Below are 14,820 nucleotides of genomic sequence, written 5' to 3'. Positions count from 1 at the left end.
CTAAAACCAAGTCATCATCCATCGATGATGACAGTTCCTCTTCTAACAAGGCATACTGATGCCTAGGGGGAGCACATATGGTAAGATTACTTTTGAATTCCCTTAACAAATATAAAGATATGTCTAGCTGCATAATTGTGATGCATAAAAGCTAGTCTAAAAGTTCTTGGTTGAAGAATGTCTTGTGAGTTAGTTGTTTATGCATTGGTGTCAGTAACAAACAACTGGTAAAGTTAAATCAATGTACTTTAAGTTGTAAGTTTCAAAACTAATCACTCTATCATAACCCCAATAAATCTCAATGGATAAATAAGGAAATGTCAACACATTTTCATTTATCCTTTTTTCTTGTAAAATCTCTTGAGCTCCCATGCAATCAAAGGTAATTGGAATCTTGCTAAGAAATATTTGTGCAGAAAGTTCAAGCTGAGTGATAGTGGTGTTTGGTATTTTTAAGGAGAAGGTATTCAACTTTGTCTGAGAAAAGTTTGTTTGAAGGTCATCATGGTAGCACTGATATCGACTCCTGTATTGGTTGAAGCTATCGAATAATCCCAACCCAAGTTCAAGCCACATCTGATGAAACCTAGTGAGATTGACATGACTAGTGCCTTATCATCTGTGCCCTTTGGTGTATTGCTGGTTGAAGAAACTTGCTCCTACATTCACTACAAGCTTGAAGAACTTGGAGACAAGTTCATTCGGAATGAGTTTAAAGGGTCCTATGTTAATGATCAATTGAAGGCAGAATTTCTACCACTGAAAACCAAGGGTTTGTCTAATGTTATTGATTTTCCTGATTAGTTTCATGACGACTAGGTTAGGTATGTATTGAGTAGAGTTCATGATCAATTTTTGTGGCTAGAAGCTCAAGCATTGATCAAGATTACAAAGGAGGTGATTTGAAAAGTGATAGTGTTTAGTGCAACTAGTGAAGCGTTAACCCTAAGAATGATTTCATCATCTGAAGTCTTTTGGTTAGCCAAATCCTGATGTGATAGTAGAGAAATAACAATCACCCATATTGAGGATGCTGAAGTAAGATTTGCTTCTGCAGTGTTGGGTTACAGGGTTTATCAATCAAGTCGGATGAATAGTGTGTCGAGAGGTGCCATACATGTTGGCTATCGAATTATCAAGGAGGATGCAACCTATGATATTTGTGAGATGATTAAAAGCCAATTTAGGTGAACATGGAAATAATTAAGAAGGACAAGAAGCAATCTTTCAAATATGGCTCACTTCTGGTATGTATATTTTTCTATGTGCAAAACTTTTTCCCTGGTAAGGGTAAGGTAGTATGGTCTGAAGGGAAACCTATCATTGTTCAGATAGGTGAAATGATTAGGGATCTAGGAGATAAGTTTGGTGAAACAATGTGGGGATACTTTAAGGAATTTCAAATTAGGATGCACAAGAGGGAAATGATTCCAACTGGAATAGTACAGAAATACAAAGACAACAATTGTTTTCTTGTAGACACAGGTTGTTGTATCAATCAAGCAGTTCAACCCTAAACCTTTTGGGTTCCACCTATGGGTTATGAGATTGCAACAAATATTGTTAAAATTCATGTCAATATGATACTGTCCAAACCGATAGACTTGAAGGCAAAGAGATTTGGAACCTGTGAGGAGGCAAGCTCCAAAAAGAAATAGGAACTTCAAGTGCCAATCATGAAAACAAAATTAAGAAGAATGATTGATACTCTTGACAAGAAATATGGAGGTGAAGCATCTGGTGTCACTACCTCCACCGGTGCTAGTGAGCAAACAGGGGTGAAACCAAATAAAGATGAAGAATTAACAAGAGAGAAGAAGAAAGTGTCAAAGACAAAACCAAAGGGGATTGCAAGAACCAAGACTACAACATATATAAAAGAAAAGGATTCAGGTACTCTTGTATCATCCCTAAGTAAAGATAGACCGGTAGGAATGACTTATACTAGAAAGAAGAAGAGTGAAGGGAAATTTGATACAAAGCTCAAAAAGGATGAGAAAGGGGGTGATATCACTGACACCCAATCAAATGTATAAATTAAAGAGGTTAGAAGGAGTGAAAGAAACAAAGCTCCAACAGTTGATGAATTGGTCCATGGGATCAAAGAATTTGGAGGTTTGTCTATTGTTGGGAGAACATATTCCCTCTGTAATGAAGAAGATAAAAGGAAAATTGAAGAAGCCCTGATCTAGAACTTGCATAAGTTTTGTAGGACACCCAGTGAATTATATGGAATAATCTCATCCTATTTGCAAGATCAAATTGAAGGGAGATGGAAAACAACTCTGGCTGTTGAAAAAGAACACCGAATAAAAGAACTCATGGAAGTGCAACATGATTTAGACTTTGATCAAGCTTCATTAGTGGCTGAAGCATGTATTCAACATTTCAAGATAAGAAATAGAATTGCGAGAGTGGTCGTAGGTGAAATTGAAGTAGTGCATGAAGAAGGTGTTGCCTTGTGGAAAAAGATCACGAATCAACAAAAGGAAGCTGAAGAAGAAATAGAAAAGGAAACAAAATGGGACCAAGGTGTAGTTGTCCTTGAAAAATAAAAAGGTAAGGAAAAAGACTCTTCTGAAGGTTTTGATGTCTTCTTGTTTAATGAGATTATAGGAAATGTTGTGTCAGACATTCCAAATTTGACAAAGGATGTCGAGCAATCGGTTCACACTTCATCGGTGAAGGAAGTCGATCAAACTAAGCTTCCCATTCAAGATGAAGTGGTAGTTGAAGACATTCCTTATGAGGATACACCTCATAGGACTTCATTGGCATAAAATCCTATTCTATTAGAAGAAGGAAAAGAGGAAGAGAAGAAAACAAAGGAAGGAAACAAGGAAGAGAACAACACAAAGGATAAGAAAGCAATGATAGATACTCCTCTGGCAAACAGGAAGTTAGATTTAAAAAAATGAAAGTGAAAAGAAGAAGGTAAGAATCATCGCATCAACTAGTTCTGAAGTTGAGACTGTATAAAAGTAAGATGAAACAAAGGAAAAAGAAGAGGGAGAATCGGTCATTGAAATAAAGAAAATGACTCCCAAGCAGCTGATGAAGGTTTCAGAAAAACTAAAAATGCAAGTTGAAAAGGCTAAGTTAAGAGAAAAGAAAAGAAGGCAAGAATTCTCAATTCTGCCACAACAATTCTTTTTGACCTAATTCCTGACATTATTGTTGATAATACTACCCCCATCATTGATTGGTTGAGTACTCTTGTTACAACAATCGGTTCAGAGGCAACTGGTCTAGAGAAAGTTATAGTAAGGCAATACAAATCAAAGAGAGGAGAAAATTTAATGGAACAAATAACAGTTGGGAAAGTTGCCCTCTCCACCCTTACAGAAGAAGTCAGAAACATCCTTCAGGAAGTTGGTCAATTACTCATCAAATCTTTAGCTTTTACCGATTTCATTAAAGATCTAGAAGACAAGAGAAATCAGACTCAAAAATAAATTCAAGATCATTTAAGTTATTTTGATCCTCTCACCAGTTCAGCATCAATTTTCACTGGCAAGGTCAAACAACTCAATCAAGAAATCAAAAGGTTGAAAGATGAAGAGGACAAACAAGGTCTTAGTTTTCTAAAGCTACAGTGCTATCTGGCACCAATTATTGAATTCATGTAAATGAACATCAAAGAAGCAGATCACCTCATAAGTGAACCTGATTGCAAGAGAGTTGATGATATGGAAGTTTTTATTGCAGTTATGCATGGGCACTTCACAACCATGAAATAGGTAAAATCTTCATGGGAATCCTCATTAAAAGTTGCTCAAGAAAATTTCAAGGACCTTTTTGCTTTACTTTGAAAAATTCTTTTGTATAGTCTTTGTCATTGATGAAAAAGGAGGAATTTTGGAGACTTGTATAGTGTGAGTTACAGAGGTCAAAAACAGGGGCCAGAACTGACACAAATTTGTAGTGTTTGCCACCAATGCCAAAGGGGGAGTTTGTTGGCATTCTGGTGTATTTTTGTATGACCGGTGAATGATATAGTTGTCATTTTTGGCAACATCATCTCCCAAGTTTTCACAAGTCTATCAGTAGTAAGTTGACCAGTATACAGAGTTTATCCGGTTAAGTAGTGTGTAGACATGAGATCAATCGGCAAGCAATGAGTAGACTGACACATAGGAGATCAACCAGCAAGCAATGAGTAGACCGGTATAGAAGAGGTCAGATGGCTAAGCAATAAACAGATCAGTATACAGAAGGTAATCGGCTAGGTAGATTTTGATCGGTACACTGTTAGAGTCTATAACTGACAGACTCATAACATTTAGTAAACATCTAGTTAAACCGACAGTCTTATCCAATCAACCGACGTATTTATCAGCATGAATGACTGTCTTGATAGAGATTTATGGAATGATTTTAGGAGAGTGATTTATGGCATAGTAACAAAATTTTGAATAGGATGTTTTGGAGGGAAAGTTGGCAACAGATTGATAGGATAATAAATTTACATAATTCATTCTTGAGTAGGTTGTTGTTAATGTGAAAAGTGATGTGAGAAAGTATGAACACAGGGGGAGCAAAGAATAGTGCAGAGCCAAAGGTTAGAGGACCGACATAGTGCAAAGCCGAAGGTCAAAGGACCGACAGAGTGTAGAGTCGAGGATTAGAAGACCGACAAAGTGCAGAGCCGAATGTATATTCAGGAAACTGGTGTTGTGCAGAGAAGACACAACCGATGTAGATATAACATGAGTTTTAGTGTGATCTGATCAAGCTATCAATTGCCACTTCAGCAGATCATATTTATATTTCTTGCTAACCATTGCAATTAAAATCCCTTAATAGGGTGTACTTTAATAGGTCCCATTGTAAAAATCCCTTAACTAGGTTTCATCTTGATTGTTGATCTTAAGACCTTTAACAAGGCTACCTTTAACAGGGTAAAGGCTCTAACAAGCCTGAATCAAAATCCATTAACCGGGTGGCACCTAATATTGTCCTTGTAATCTCCTAACAGGGATGACTCCTCACCGAGAGTACTCCAAAAGAGTACAAATTTTGTGAGTTCCTACTCACACCATGGTTTTCTCCCATTTGGGTTTCCATGTGATAAATCTTGGTGTCACTGTGTATCTTTTCATGTATGCTTATTCTATTGCAATAGTTATTTATATTGATGAATGTTGAGTTAGTGAAAACTTAAGTTAAAAGTTTTAATTATGTAAAACCGGTAAAAAACTAATTCACCCCTCCCCTCTCAGCACCGGTTGGGACTAGCAGTTCAGTGTTCTAAGGACACACAGACACTATTACAGATGAAGAACAACATCAAAATGTTGGGTAATGATTTTGGTAAGATTGCTTGGTGTTATTTCAAAGATTTTCACAAAAAGATGCATGCAAGAGAGAGGATACCGACATATTTTGTAAAGAGATATAAGGATACCATCTATTTTTTGGTTGATACTGACACATGTTAGATGGAGGTAGTTGATCCCAAGACAACTTGGGTGATGCCTATGGGCTACAAAGTTGAAGAAGATATTTTGGTTGCTTATGCTGAACACTTGCTAGCACAACTGGTAGATATTACTATAGAAAGATTTGGTACTTATAAAGAGAAATATTTATTAGTACATTCTGAGCTTACAAGACTGGTAATGGCTAAAAAAGTTAGAAAGGAAGTTGAGTAGTTTGCTGAGAAACAAGGATTTACTAAGGAGGCAATTGCAGAAGCTAGAGAAACATATGAAGCTAAACAAGCAGGAGCATCTAGTGCCCAGCCGATACTAGCACTAGTAGACAAACAAGGAGTACAGTGGTGAAGTAGACACTTGTAGAGGCAAAGAAGGAGAAGCCTTGCAAGATACAATTCAAGAGAAAAGGTAAAGTCATTGAGCCCCCTACACCTAAATCACCCAAGCTTAAAGAAGTTTACAAGAAGAGGAAAAAGGATCAAACAAAGAGACCAGCAGCTGATGATGAAGAAGAAACTAAATCAGAAGGTGAGAAGAAATATTTCAGAGATACTAGCAAAAAATAAAAGGTTGTAGGTGCATCCACTGTTAAATATGTCAAGAAACCGGTAACCAAACTTACACCTTTTGAAAAGACATTAATGCATATTAAGGAATATGGCATTCTTAAGGGTTTGGATAAACCATATGATAAGTTTAGAGAGGATGAACAAAGGCAGATAGAGGATGCAGTTGTTTTCATGATGATCAAATATAGTAAAGCCCTAATTGAATTACAATGGAAAATTTCAAATTCATTGTATGATAAGCTTGATGCTAGATGGCAGGCAGCCATGAAACATGATAGAGAATTTATTGAATTTATTCTTAAAAACTTTAAACCTGAATCCACAAAGGAAGAGATAGATGAAATTCTTCTAAAGGCTAAATTGTCTTTTAGATCCAAGAAAAGGTTGGCATGACTATTAATTGGTGAGACCCAATCAGTTCATATAGAAGCTGAGTAGATATTAAAGAAGTTACTGGGTTTGATACCTGATGAGGAAGAAGAGAGACCGAAGAAGTTTGAGACAAGAGATATTCCAGGCAATGATGATATCAATGATTTTACACCTGATGAGATTGTTATGGGAAACCAACCGCTAGATGAAGAAGAAAAGATAGAACCGATAAATGTACAAATTGAAATAGTTATAATTCCAGATGATGATATCGGTATTGAGGAGGAAAAGAGATATCACACTGAGGATATACAGGTTGAAGGTGTTTAGATGACTGAACAACGAGAACAAGAGTCGAAGAGAAGAGAAGAAAAACAAACTCAGCAAGAGCCACCGGTAATCACACAAACTGTTGATACACAAAAACCACTAGTAAAGGACAAGGAGAAGGCAAAAGAGAAGAAATAAGAGGAAGATTTGAAAACATAACCTAAAGTGACACCCATATCATTTACTTCTAAGAATAAAATTGATGATGATGAAGATGATGATGCATTAAGTATACAAGGAACCATCAATATGGATGCAATGAGTTTAACAGAACTAATGGAGATTGCAACTGTCATGCAATCTAGAGCTAAGAATAAAAGAATGAAGGAACAACAAAAGGAAGCTCACTCAATACAATGTACAGTTGAGATTTTCTCTAGTTTGTTACCAGAGACATACACAAATAGATTGTATGTACAGATTGATAAGTTAGGTCAATTGGTTACTGATGCTGGTGAACAGATGAAAAGTTTTAAAGATGTGGAATTTTTGAATGTGGAAAAGGAATACAAGAAGAAGAGAATAGAGAAGTTGATGAAGATGTGACATTTTTTAATATGGAAAAGGAATACAAGAAGAAGAGAATATAGCAGTTGATGATTGATATTAATAAAGAAAAGGTTTCTCTGACGGTTAATAAAGATCATATTAAAGATGCAATTGAAACCGGAGGTAAAATCCTTTCCACTGTTGCAAAGTTTTCATTATTTTGTGATGATCTAATGAAAACGAAACAGGAAGTTGAAAAGGAACTTGAACATCTAAGTGAATCATTTAACCCCCTAAATGATTTTGTTATAACTTATGGTAGATCAGTTATTAAACTTCAACATAAGTTAAATTTTGTAATTATAATGGGGAGTAGTAGATAAATTTTGTAATAGCATGCAATTGCTAAGGGGGAGTATGTGTCATGAGTTGAGTCAATGTTTGTAATGCACACTTAGACAAAAATTTTCCTAAGTGTTGCCATCAATGCCAAAGGGGGAGATTGTTGGCTTGATGATGATGTTTTGATGTAATAGGTTGATTGATGACTTGTTTTATATTGTCACTGATGGAAACTATGTTTTGATAGTCATCTAAGTCTTTTAGGCCAACCGGTAAAGCATAACTAGTAGAGGAGACAATTTACCAGTGAACCAGAAAATAGGACTTCAACCGGTAAACAGGAACAAAGTTGTATTCAAGCAATCGATATGAGCGATCAATGAAGAGTTAGGTGATGTAGTTTTGCAGGAGTGTTGAAGATTGTATCAAGTAGCTATGTTTCATCCCATAACTACAGATTCAACATGATAAGTGAGTTATATTGTATAGAGCAGTCAATCATGAAGAACAACTAATTGATAGAACCAAGTCATTAAGATCGGTAAACCGATACACGTAATGTTTTATTTTTAAATTGTTATGTCGGTGGCCGACATAAGTAAAGCATGTAGTACAAGATTGACTAGATTCATTGAACCTAGGAAATTATTCCAAGGTTGTTAGCTGACTAAGTTGATGTCTATAAAAAGTGTGATGTGTTATGAGATGAGGTATGAGATCATGGGCGAATATTGAGAGTTTTATTGTGTAATAATCTAAGAAGATCTATATTGATGTGTTGTTGAAGGAAACTGAAGCAAATATTATCAAGCACAAAGGTGCTATATGCAAATCACTTTACTATTGTTTTCCTAACATTTGCAGCAGTCAAATCCCTTAATCGGGTAGGTCCTAACAGGCCTGAAACTGTAAATCCCCTAACAAGGTAGCTCATTAACTTGAGTTTAAATCCTTTTGTGAGGTTTCTCCTAATAGGGAAAAGCTTTTAACAAGGCTGAGGTAAATCCCTTAACCGGGTGACTCCTAACAGGGTCTGCTCCTAACCAAGCATGTTTGTATTACCTTAACTGGTCAAAGATTTCTATTCTACAGATAGTGAGTCTTGTGGTTATTAACTCCCACTGTGGTTTTTCCCTTTTAGGTTTCCACGTATAAATATTTGTGTTATGTGGAGCTTGATATATTGGGTGTTAGCTTATGTGGTGATATGTTTTTTATGTTTAATAAGCTTTAAGTTATTTAAAGTGGTGATAAGATTTGTGTTGTTGTTTTTGTTTACACTGATTCGCCCCACTCTCAGTGCCTTATAAGTTTATCATAGTATAATATTTTTTTATGCCAATTCTTCTAATTTTCTTCATTATTGACAACATATTTTTATCTCTAGACTCAAACTATTTGTTTCATTGAGGGTATTAATCTTATGAATGGGCTAAGGTAATCTCATCTTCATAACAAAATAATACTACTTCCAAAGAGGAGAAGTTTTGAGCATCTCGAGTCACCAACTTCAAATGAATTCCAAAACAAACTAAAATACTCTCTATAAAATTGTAAACCACTTATGAGGTAGTACATTTTACTGGAATGAATTCCTCCCATTTGGTAAAATAGGATGTTGTGCATCATGTGTTATAGGATGGATTGATTGGCCCTACAAAATCTAGACCCCATTGCTCAAAAGGTTCTTGAACCACCACTGGTTTAAGTGGAAGTGCTGCTAATTTTGGCTTTCCAGTAAATTGCTTACATTTTTCTCACTTAGCTACCCAATGGTATGCATACTTAATCATGCCTGACCAATAATAACATTGCCTTAAAATTTTAAAGGTATACACAGTTGACAAGAAATGTCCTCTATTGGAATCATCATGAATAGCTTTCAGAAGGTTTTGTTGTTGGCCTTTGTCCACACACCTTAGGAATGTTCCATCTAAGCCTCTCTTGTACAAATGTCATTCCAAATCACATATTTTGTTTCTTTCAACTCCAATTATCTTTTCTCTCTTGGAGACAAACCAAGAGGTCATTCTCCATAGGTGAGATAAAAGGTGATGTTAGAAAACTATGAGGCTTGCAAAATAACAAACAACACCGAGGGAACTTCATACTCCACTTTAGGTTCATTATCAATTATTAACTTACATAATCCTCAGTGTGTAAATAGCTTGATTGGCTTACTATCAAGGTTATATTCTTACACCTTGGCTACCAATGCACCTATTTTGTTACCACTGATCTCCTGCTAGGTGAGGATGCTTTTAACAGTTATACTAGACACAAACTATATGTTGAGGAAGTATGCCTCAAACTTACTGGTTGAACGTCACATAAAGGATTAGTTTCAGAAAGATAGGTGTGACCTATTCAGTGTCTTGACAAAGTCAAGAAGAATAGTGATTTCAATGTAACATCTGGGTTCGGTAAGACTCTTGAAGCGGTTCATAGAGATCATACCTTTTACTGATATTGGTGAGACATTTGATGGGTCTTGGCAACGCCAATGAGTTTGGTGTAACATGTGATGTCGCTAAGACATTTCAAGCCCATAGATGAAGTCATTTTCCTTGGCAATAAAGATTATTTTGGTATAGCTTTGTTTTGTCTTAGTGATGTCAGGGATTTCAGTGTGACATGAGAGTTCAGTAAGATGCTTCAAGGCCGGTAGCCAAAGTCACACCTCATGTTGTTGAGAAATTGTTGAGTCCTGGAGATAAATTGTTGTTTTTGGTGTGACTTAAGGGTTTGATAAGACATTCTAAGAAGAAAGTCAAGGACATAGTCTATGCCAAAAATCCAACATCAATAAGACATGAAATTGTCTTGGCGATGCACTGTGGATTTCGGTGTGATATTGGAGTTTGCTAAGAGAGTTTTAAGGTATTTTTGAGGTGAGGAACTCTTGTCGATAAGCCATGAGACTTAGTGGGGACCACGTTTGACTAGTGTTCTTCTATTGAGTTGGATGTCGATGGTTGGTCCAAGTTGGAGCATTGGGAATTTGTTGAGAGTTCTCTATGTTAGTTCAATAGCTTGTGGGTCAGACAGTTGGAAGCCATGGAAACTAAATCAAACCATTTTCTATGCAAGAGATATAAACTTCTAGGAAAAAAGAGTTGCAAAGTGATGATGATCGATTGGAGATTCAGTCGAATGCTAAGTTACATAATTATTGTGACTATGATGTGTCTAGATTGGTTTCAATCTAGTGTTTGTAATGTTGCCTGAATAGAGACTAGAATAGAGCAGTTAGGTCTGTATCTTGTATGTAACCAATTTTACTATAATACAAGTGACTATCTTTCGTGTGTGTGTTTCTCACTTGTAAGGATTTTCCCATGTGAATTCTGGTGTATTTATCTATGATTATGAATCTTGTTGTTTACTCTGTTATTTCATTGGTGTGCATCTTCTGTTGGCATTTGGCATAACTGATACAAATGAGGTGATGTAGTTGAAGTTGGATGACTGCACCGGTAAAGGATAGAAGTCTATTTGTGATGAAGAGATTGAGATTCTATGAATAGATGACATGATCATTTATTTGTGTTGTCATTGATGGAAACTGATGTCAAATGATGTCCCGATGTTTTATTTTTTCATCTAAGTGATTTGGTTTACCAGAAGATAGGGTTTACTGGCAGAGAACCAAAGTCTGTGAAATGGGACTTTAACTGGTAAAACTGAGTTATTTTGATTGGATCGGTCGATTGGCGATGATTGGTGATTTGTGGTCTGGATGGTAAACTTGTATCAAGGAAAGGTGTATGTGACCAGAACCAGAACTTGTGAAGATTACCAAAAGGCGTGTTTCAAATTTCTGATGAAGTTTTGCTAAGGTTTTAGTAGTTTTTAAGGATCGGTGATGAAATCCTCAAACCGGTAATGATTTTTGTTATGACGGTGATCAACGGTGAGTCTACATCAAGTTAGTAATATGACACAACCCGTGTGAAATATTTGATAGTTGTTTTGGTGCGATTCAAGGAAGATTTTCTTGGGAATGAGCGAAACGCTTAATAGAGTGTTTTGTGGATACAGATCAGATTTCTGTGATGGGTTATGATCAACCAATGGTTGATATTGCATTATAATTTGTTGTAATTATTTGTATAATGATCTATGGTGATCTCTTGTGATCTAATTGTAAATTCACGGTGTGATTAGGTTTAGTGGCCGACCTAGTTGAGATGGCTATTTATGATGACATAGTTGATGTTCATTGTGTCAGTGGTCTTAGAGAATGTGTTAAGTCATCCAAGTGAAGTGTGAGATCTTCCTGAGAGTTGTAGAGTGTTGTGTATAACTGGATCTGATCAAGTAAGCAGAGAAGTGCAAGTAGCAAATCATTCTTTCACTGTTGTTCCCTAACAGTTGCAGCAGGTTAAATCCCTTAACCGGGTAGGTCCTAACAAGCCTTAAACTTTTAAGTCCCCTAACAGGGCAGCTCTCAAAAGAGTGTTAAATCCTATCATGAGGTTGATCCTAATAGATCATCAATCTCCTAACCGAGGTGCAAGGCAAATCCCCTAACTGATGACTCCTGACAGGGTTTGCTTCTAACCAGGCGTATTGTAATCTCCTAACAGGGCTAAGCTCCTAACAGGGCATACTTCAAAAGATTACAAATATTTGTGGGTACCAATTCCCACTGTGGTTTTTCCCTTTTTGGTTTTCCACGTCAAAAAATTATGGTGTTCATGTTTGGAATTTTTTTCATGTGATGTTCTTGTTTATATTTCATTTCATGCATTATTTCTAAGACACTGGTTATGATATTTTATCAGGAGTTTATCAAGGGTTACCGGTACTGATAAGAGGTTGTTTGAGAAATTTTATGATCTTATTGATAAGGTTAATGAGTTGGTAAATGATCAAGTTTATATGATTACTTTGGTGTTGAAAGTATTGGTAAATGATTTGATTAATGTGCTAAGAAAATCTGATAAAGTGGGTATTAGATCTGAAGACAGAAGTTGAGACATTTGTTAAATGATTTTAGATCTGAGATAAGTTTGTTTTTCAGTTAAAGTTTCAATTGGTCTTAATAATGATTCACCCCTGCTCTCAGTATTAATCGATTCCTCATAGGATTAACAATTGGCATTAGAAGATTTGGTCCACTGTGTGTAGAAAGCCTAACTGATTGAGGAAAATAATCTATGGAATTCAAGATGATGAAGAAAGAGGGTCCCAAGTTCAACAAAGATAACTATAAGAGCTAGAAAGATAGAATGAAGACCTACATCAAAGGTCTTGGTGCACAATATTGGAAGAAAGTTGAAACAACATATGTTTTTCCTACCACTACTCCCTTGACACTGGATGAACTTAGAGAGAAGCAAGATAACATGCAAGCCCTAGAAGCTATTGTAAGTACTTTATCTGATTCAGAATATATTGATGTTCAAGGATTGGAAACTATAGGTGAGTTTTGGCAAAAGTTAGAGACAATCTATGGAGGAGATGAGCATGTTCAAAGAGCCAAAGAAGAAATCTTGAGAGGAAAGTTCGATGACATGAGAATGCTTGAAGGAGAGAATATTGGACAGTATGGTCGGAGAATCAAAGAAGTTGTTGGTTGTATAAAGAGTGTTGGAGGAAAAATAGAAGATGATACAATAGTAAGTAAAATGCTCAGAACTCTTCAACCTCAGTATGCTATAAGAGTATCAGCAATCCAAGAACTTAGACCTATTTCAAATGATAAGGTAACTGTTTATTCATTGATTGGTAAGATTACTTTTGAATTAAATAGTGTGACAAAATCTACTGAATCTGCCTTTAAAGCTTTTGTTGTCGGTTCATCTACTAGAAAAGGAAAAGATACATGTCAAAATCATGACTATAGGGTAGGTCATGGAAGTAACTGGGGAAATGAAGAGATTGAAGATCAATTGATGGAACTTGAAGCACTGATAGCAAAGAGATTTCCAAGAGGCATTGGTAAGTATAAAGGAAAGCTACCTTTGAAGTGTTTCTCTTGTAGTCAAATTTGTCATATTGTAGCTAACTGCCCTAGCACTGATAAGAAATAAAATTTTAGAAGATTCAAAGGAAAGGGCAAGAAACATTGTTATGTTGTAGTAGATGAAGGTGTGACCGATGAGGAGTTGGAAGAAGCAGATGACAATGAAGAAATTGTGTTTATAGTCATGAAGGAGGAACTATCAGATGAAAAGGCACTAGTATCTCATATGGACAATAGTGATGAGTTGATTATAGATAGTGGCTTCTCACACCACATGACTAGAGACAAAAGTAAGTTCATAACCCTTAATGAATTTGATGGAGGTGTTGTTAGATTTGGAAACAACTCTCCTTGCATGGTAAAAGGTAAAGGTTTTATCTCACTAAATAGGAAGAGTAATGCTGATGATGTATTTTGGGTTGATGGTCTTAAGCATAATCTTTTAAGTGTTGGTCAGCTCAATGATAAAGGTTATCTGCTTGAATTTAAGAGTGGAGTCTGCAAAATAATTGGAGGTAATGGTGAACTGATTGCTATCAGGAAGAAAACTAGAGGTAACTTATTCCATTTTAATATAGTAATATTAATAATTGTCTAGTTACAAAAATGGAAGACAGTTGGTTATGGAATAAAAGATGTTGTCATGTCAATTTTCATAACTAGATTAAGATAAGAAAGTCAAGTGGTGTAAGAGGATTACCCCAACTTGTCAAACTGGATAGTGTGATATGCAAAGAATGTCAAATCGGTAAGATGACCTCTATTTCTTTCAAGAGTAAGAATGGTATTTCTGAGAATGTTTTAGATTTGGTTCATACTGATCTCCATGGCCCTATGAGAACAAAGAGTTATTATGGTGATAGGTATTTCATGATCTTCACTGATGACTATTCTAAAATGATGTGGGTAACATTTTTGAGAGAGAAATTAGAAGCGTTTAATAAATTTAAATCATTTAAAGCTCTGATTGAGAAGGAAACCGGTAAGAACTTGAAGTGTTTAAGATCAGACCGAGGTGGTGAATTCACATCTGATGAATTTGTTAAGTATTATCACAAACATGGTATAAAGAGATAGATGCAGCTCCAAGGACACCATAGTAGAATGGCATAGAAGAAAGGATGAACAAAACAATAGTTGAAGCTGCAAGAATCATGTTGTTGCAGGGTAATGTATCCAAAATGTTTTGGAGAGAAGCGATCAGTACTATTGTATACAGTCTTAACCAGGTACTGGTAAAAAGAGGTAACAATAAGACACCCTATGAGATATGGTATGGAAAAAATCCTTGTGTTAATTATTTTAAAAT

The sequence above is a fragment of the Cryptomeria japonica genome, chromosome 3, assembly GCF_030272615.1.
Source record: "Cryptomeria japonica chromosome 3, Sugi_1.0, whole genome shotgun sequence".
NCBI lineage: Eukaryota > Viridiplantae > Streptophyta > Pinopsida > Cupressales > Cupressaceae > Cryptomeria > Cryptomeria japonica.
Note: the sequence above shows the minus strand (reverse complement) of the source record.